Below are 7,476 nucleotides of genomic sequence, written 5' to 3'. Positions count from 1 at the left end.
AACATTTTAAGGATGATTTATGGATTATGGATGATTTTGCTAAATCTGTAATTTAACAGGATTTGTGAACCGTCAACCTGTGGATCTCAAACATTATTTGGCTTTTTATTTAGTGAGGAACTAACTGGTGGATTTGTTATCTGAAAATGTGGATAATTTTGGGGAGAATTTGAGCCTAATTACCACAACAATCTCGTAGAGCAGCAGGAAACTGCAAATTTCAGTGGTCCTCCCGGAGGGGAACGACTGTTACTCCACTAAGAAAAAACACACACACACACACACACACACAGTGATCCATTTTGGTTTCCCTCTATGGCCAAAAAGATAAACATGTGGTATTTCCGTTTTTAGGATCAGTCAGCTATCAGAGCTCCCACAGAGCATGAAATTCCTTAAAAGGATGGTGGATATAAAATGACCAACACCCAAGGAGCTAAATAAGATGCTTTCATCGAGACAAACGCTCCCTATATTAGGACTCCTGAGTCACCAATCAACCGTTTCCGACAAAAGAAGAGAAAAATAAGATAAAGCCCCACCTCCTGACAGAGATGGAGGAAGGCGGCATGGACTCCCTCGTGGTTCTCTCTGGCCGAGGCCTCGAAGTAAACGCCTCCTGCGATCAGAGATATGGCTCAGATCAACTCAGCTCTCATCGTCATGATAACAGTCGGCATTCCTTTCTCATCAGGAAACATGCAGGATACAGTTTATCAAGGTCACTTAATCTGTACTGTGTTTCTCAATATTTTAGCAGGGTGTGAAATCGCCAACTGTTGGGAGTTGGTTGGTGTGTTCAACCATAACTAATCCATCTAAAAACTGGAAATCACCAATTTCAGAATAGGTGGTTTCTATTTCTGCTTGGATTAAGGTTTACAATAAGAACAATAAGTAAAGGAGTGATTATCTGTGAACTGTAAACCATAAAATAAATGGTTTTCCAGATCTTTCACTGGATAACAAAGAGCATAAATCTTTCAAACATTCACAGAGGGTCAAAATAAAAAGAATCACCAAAGAAAAAACTTACAGGGCAATGTAGCTAAAGCTTTCAGAGAAAATATGCATAAGAATGTTAATGGTTGGGGATGCAGTATAATTGCAGGGGATTGGTCATGGTAGAAAAAATGTAATAAATAGACAATTTTAAGTGGTATAAATAGGGTTCCAGCAAGAAAAGGGGGTATTAGATACCCAGTGGACACCCTGTTGCTCAATGCACCTTAACTGACCCCTTCAATGCAGAGAAGCCTCTGCTCTATTTTGAGGATGGAAGAGAGAGCTGAGTCCAGCCATCCGGAAAGAAGATCATTCTGGCCGCTTGTATCCAGGATGACGTTTCAGTAATAATCCATACCTCAAAAGCATAGCTGAGGCCAGGAGGGTAGACAGAACAGTAAATCAGGGGTACTTTCTTCACCATAACAGACTGGACTAGTGCATAAACCCAAATCTATCTGTTTATTCCTCTTCCTGCTTTCCCTCTAGCTGCGGGTAGCTTTGGTTTGTTGTTACTTTTAGGCTGAATCCATAATTAAACAACAAAACAGCATTATGGGTCTTAGGACCAGGCATTCACTTTTTTTTTTTACTGTACTCCGCACCTAGGGAAGTGGCTAACGTGTTGCCTTCTTCTGCAGGCACTTGTCGGGCTCGGAGCAGGTCATTCTTGTTTCCAACCTGCAGCAGGGAAGAGATTATACTGATTAGATTACAGGATTAGGATTAGCAGGTTTCTTGTCTGCTCTGCCTTGAAATTAATACTGTTGTTCTGATCAATCTAACTGGATTTTAAAGACATTAATGTATTTACACCTTTTGATTTTTTTTTTACACGTTGAAACAGTGCAAACACAATCCTTAATAAATGTATTTTATAATATTATATAATGAATTTTAGGGTGGAGGATTTTTTAAGGAATAATGAGACGCAAGCTTTTTGTTTTTAACAATTAATAAAATGTTAACAGTTCTTAGCCTGCCTCTTGAGCAGAGATCGACTGATGCAGATTTTGTAAGGCCGATCCCAATGCCAATTATTTTAACATCAGTTTATGTGCTGCCGATTTTTTTGGGCCAATTCTTGGGGCCGATATTTTTTTCTTTCTATATTTACAATATAAAACTGACACAGAGATAACAAATTTGACACGGGTCTCAAAGTAAAAAAAAAGTAATGTCTAGGCAAGAACTTGTCTTAGGCAAAACCATTCACGCTGATGCCTACCTTGGGGAGTGGCGGCCTAGTGGTTAAGGCAATGTGCTTGGAATCCTAAAGTTCTAATTTCAAGCACCACTCACACAGACTGCCACTTTGGCAAGACCCTTAACCCCCACATTGCTCCCCAGATGCCGCATAAAGGCAGCCCACTGCTCCCCAAGGGGATGGGTTAAAGGCAGAGAATTCATTTTTTTACTCTGTAATTGTGACAGTGTAATGACAATACAAATGCTGGAATATTAAAGAACTGAAAAATGGGCCATTCTAACACATAAATATGATCTAACGCCTTTAATCGTAGCTCCGGTGGAACGTCTAGTTGTTGCTAGCTGTTGAGACCCAACCCCAGCCTTGAGTCTTCTGCAGCCTCTATCTAAACACTTTTACCTTAATTCAGACCCTTTTCCTTTTGAAGACGAGCATGCCCACAACATAATGCTGCCACCACCATATAAAACCATCATTGTGTTCATGGTGATTTGAAGTGTTGGTTTTTCTACCATACAGCGTTTTCCCTTCTGGTCCAAGAGTCCATTTTGCCTTCATCAAACCCTCTTCTTCTTCACCTCTCCTGGGAACCTCCTATCACTTTTTTAAGCTAATGCCTACCATTTTCGTTTTCCACTTCATTCCATCTCTATTATCTCCATTCTTCATCATTTGCTGGCTCCACCTCTAACTTTGTGATCTCTCTGCTTTTTCTCATAACAGTAGCATCATCTGGTCTATTACTGTTTGGCTGTGACACCGTCCTGAAGCGAAATATCAGCTATGCTGCTGCCATCCACACCTTGGATTATAGATGACAGAGCTGGGCCTCTTTTTCAGTGTTCATTCCTGTTTCTCTCCTAAACATAGCTATGGGTTCAGCTTTTACTGTGACTAACTGCATGCGCTGCTTTTCATCCTTTTGACGTGAAAACTGTTTTAGAGCTCATTTCTTTCACTGTTTCTTTCGCACAGAGAATCTATGGAGCTAGTTTACTGTCACTTTTTTATAAAAGCAAATATTTATAGATGAGTGTCTATATGTTTGTTTTGTATGTCTTCTTATGTGTCCTTGAACTCCAGCTGGCCTCTGCAGATGGTCGCTCTCACTGAGCCCGGTTCTGATGGAGGTTTAAAAGGAGTTTTCCTCTCCACTGTCGCTAGAAGCATGCTTGGTGTGAGGGATTGCTTTCGAGTCAATGAGTCAATGCGATCAGCTGGTTTTCCTTAAATAAATAAAAAAATTTAAACAAATCTGACTGTATGATCTGGTTGAAGTGTCTCTGTTGAGCTGACATGTGGTGTGAATTGGTGCTATATATAAAACAGAACTTCATATTATTAAATTATCTCAGTTCCATAAAGTTCAGTTTCATAGATTTGGATAACTATCAACTTTTCTGTCAGCAGATTCTCCCACCTGAGGTTTAAATCCCTACAGCTCCTCCAGAGTTATAACTGCTACCTTGCTACTGCGCCCACTGATGCTCTTCAAAGCTTTGAGGGATTCTCAAAGTTTTGTTTTAGATGCCAGCATTTTTATTCACCTTAATGGCCATGATCGACAGAAAAGTAAAAAAAAACGATATCTGATGCAAGTAAGCTATCACAGTGAAACATATCTTTGCAGAAATCCTTACCAGAATAACCGGGATGTTTCCAGACGGATGTATACGTCTGATGTGCTGGTAGAGAGGCTGGATGGTTCGATAGCTACTGTTGTCTGTAATGGAGAAAACCAGCACATACCCGTCTGCCCAGTAGATGGACCTGGAATTAAGAAAGGACTAAAGAAAATTAACTGAGAACATGAGTTTGATATTAAAACTCATAATAATATGATTTCAGCCTGACCTGTTGATCTGCTCCTGGCAGTACAGGCCTTCAGCGTCATCCTGCCAAAACACAAAGAATGAGGTGAGTATGCAGGTGGGTGTTTGGCTGCCAGCTTATAACCAAGAGAAATGGGTAGCATAGATGAGGCAGCCATGATTTATTCAACCACCCTGCTGCATAGATGGCTCTGTAACTGCTTTTTCTTTTGCAGCATAACTTAAAGATCTCCACTTTTACATTATGAACCTTTTTGTTGAACCCTCCCTCCCTCTCTGCACTCATTAAACTCCCTCTGTTATCAGTCACTTTCTCCCTTTTTAAATTCTTTCAGACTTGCTCAGTCTAATTAACCTCTGCTTCTCACTGTCAAGAAGCTTCCAGTGAAAAAAGTTTGACTCTAAAACAAACCGTTCTTTAATCTTTTACTCATATTCCCTCATGATTAAAAAAATCTAGGCCAGAGCAAATGCAGCATTGCTTGTTTTAATATTAAGCTAGAATTTGACCTGCACATAACTCAGATTAAATAAAATGTTTTCTTTAAAGTGATAAAATCCTACTGAAAAAGAAAGATTATCTTCCTTCCAGGTGAGCACACTCTGTGCTGAGGCATTAGACCGAGTAAGCTATACTTGAACATGTCAAGTCACTACAGCTGATCTATTATCTCTGTTCATTGAGCTACCATTCATTTGCCAAACAAGCTCATTAAAAGTCGAAACCACATGTTTCAGTAACAGTCGCTCCTTCTAGAAACAACATTCCAGAGCAGATCTTTTTCTGTCTACCAGTCAGCAAATCCTGGACACTTAACCCTGGATTTCCTGTTCATAACCCCGTATTTTTTTGACAATGCATGACCCGAACTGGCTGCAAAAATAAGAGCCTGTAAGGCTTTGTATCAGGCATAAAGGTTGCAGTCGTAAATACTTGATGAAGATCCGTATTTTGAATTCCTCTGGTTGTTATTGATCAATCACATTATTAGGATTATTTTCACTGATGATGTGTCAGTCTGTTAAACCCTAATATTAGCTTTGTGTCAGAACTAATTCTTTCCCAAGTAGTTTATCTAATTAGGTCTTCTTATGTCAAAATAAAAAGTCTTCTTCATTCTGTATGTGGCAAAGATTTGTTAATAGAATGAGAGCGGTTTCCTTGATCTAAGAACATGTAATATTATGATAAGGCTGGAGCCATTGATGTTTCTTCATTTACAAACATGTATGATGTAATGTGGAGATTTGGCATACTGGAGTTGTATGAAATGCTTCTCTAACTGTGGTTGTGGGAGACTTCAACAAGATGTGAGCCCGGTTGATAAGCGCTACCTTCTGTAACGCTAAGCAAATTCTCTGATCTGAGTAAGATTACAATGTCATGGTTATTAAATACTTATACAATATGATGTATTATTTAAAGAGTTTGTCCCGAGTAATCTCCTCTCACTTAAAGAACCCGAGAGAGAAAGCTTCAAGTTGTAAACACAGAGCTTTTCATAACAACATTCACTTTATAAACAAATTGTTGACAATTTGTACATATAAAGCTAATAAACAGACAAGCAGATACGTTATACAAGAACTTGGATTTTTACTTCAAACTAGAACTGACCAGGAGAAGAGAGCAGTGGAGAATGAAACAGACCTAACTTAGACATGCTGCAGTTACAAGTTGGAAAACCCACTCTGCAAAAAATGTAAATCTATTTAAGTCATTTTTTCTTAAAATAAGTGCATTTTTTCTTGAACTGAGGTGGTAAGCGAGACATTTTGCCAATAAAACGAGACAATTTACACTTAAAATAAGAAAAAAGAGCTGCATTGTCTTATTTCAAGAGCATATTATCTAATTAACTTATTCTAAGAGTAAAAATACTCATTCCATTGGCAAACGATCTTATTTTCCTTCTTTAAATTAAGAGTGAATTAAGACATTTTCACTTATTTCTAGATCATTTTTGCAGTGCATGGGATGTTAACAGCTCTTGTAGCTACTATTGGTCAATTTAAATTGCTTTAATGTCCATACATTACTGGCCATTTAAAACCAATCATACCCAAAATTCGTACTTAAACAAAAATCGCGCTACTTTATTGTGTTTTTACTCGAGTAAAAGTAAAAATTAGCCTTTAAAGAACTCTCTCAAGAATAAAAGCCTATTTGATATTATTAGATTTAACAAAATTATGTGAAATACAATAAAATATGCAAATTCTAGAGTTTCAAAGAATAAGATCAGACCAAAGAACAAACTATAAACAGAAATTACAATAAAAAAATCAGGTGTAATAAATATCCTTTAAAATGCATTTTTCATTTTAAAACTTACAAACTGTAATAGTTACTGTATGTAGAATGGGTTAAATTACAGCATACTGTTAACTGTATTTTCACTTAACCTCCACACGGCAGAATCAGCAGATGGAAAATAACATTTAACCAGCAAGGCTTGTTCATAAAAATTAAGAAAGCGTGTCTCTGAATTGTGAATAATTGTTTAAAACAAGCTTGTTTTCATTATTATTTCATTATTTCCGGGTGGATCATCTAAATAAGTGGTCCTCCTAATTGTCTATCATTCTGGTGATATGTTTACGTAAGGCCGTCCTATGTGCTCGTCCAGTCAGCTATCTTTTTCTGTGCATGCACACTTTCAGGCGTATATCTGTGTTGAGCTATGGTTTCAGACCTTGAAGCTTGTTTCCTTGCAGCGGTTCTTTGAAAATGGCCGAGGGTCGTATGAGAAAAGTGTCTACGAGGTGCATGAGAAGAAAAAAAGGCCTCAGAAGAGGCAGATATATCCCAGAATGCTTTGCATGGAGAACTCTCCTCGGGAAGCATTCTGGGATTTGCTGTCAAAGCGGCCCACTGTCGCCATAGGCTGCTGCTACCAGACACCGCCGACAAATAACAAAGATGACGCAGGCACTGCACAGCGGACCAACGGGGAAGTGATAATCTGTCCGAGCTGGTCAGTTAACTGAGTTAACTATAAAGTCCACTATATTGTCCCCGTTCTATTTAGTGATTGAGGGATTTAGGGGTTAGGGCGGACGTGCAGGCGCAGTAAGCTTGTATGAGCTATGAGAACAGCAATTTTTAAACACAGCGTGCACGAGGAAAAATGGCATTTCGCCCAGAAGAGGGGCGGGTCTTTTTAAAAAATTTGAGAAAAACCTCCACAATACCTTTAAGTGAAGTGACTCAGAATGGATGGAGTAGCCAGAAACTTTACTCAATAAGAGTAGTGATACTTTCTCAGATTTTTACCCAAGTTAAAAGTGTAATGCTGTAAAAATACTCTTAATAGTAATTTTTTTAATCAAAAAGTTACTCTACTACCGTAAATGTAACTGAGTAAATGTAACTAGTTACTACCCACCACTGATCACAAAGCTGATCAATACAATTAATTTGATGTA

At 38.4% G+C, this 7,476-nt stretch overlaps 1 long non-coding RNA gene across 1 annotated transcript; it reads right to left on the bottom strand.

Annotated features, from left to right (window-relative positions):
- Positions 1-286: 286 nt before the first annotated feature.
- Positions 287-4,519, bottom strand: LOC107081151. Its single transcript, XR_001481038.1, has 4 exons — positions 4,070-4,519; positions 3,856-3,985; positions 1,611-1,686; positions 287-619 (listed from the first exon to the last, which is right to left on the bottom strand). It is a non-coding gene; the product is annotated as an uncharacterized LOC107081151 (long non-coding RNA).
- Between the last annotated feature and the right edge of the window lie 2,957 nt (positions 4,520-7,476).

The sequence above is a fragment of the Cyprinodon variegatus genome, unplaced genomic scaffold (assembly GCF_000732505.1).
Source record: "Cyprinodon variegatus isolate N-32 unplaced genomic scaffold, C_variegatus-1.0 Scaffold3124, whole genome shotgun sequence".
Classification (NCBI taxonomy): Eukaryota; Metazoa; Chordata; class Actinopteri; order Cyprinodontiformes; family Cyprinodontidae; genus Cyprinodon; species Cyprinodon variegatus.
This window is presented reverse-complemented; position numbering and strand designations above follow the sequence as displayed.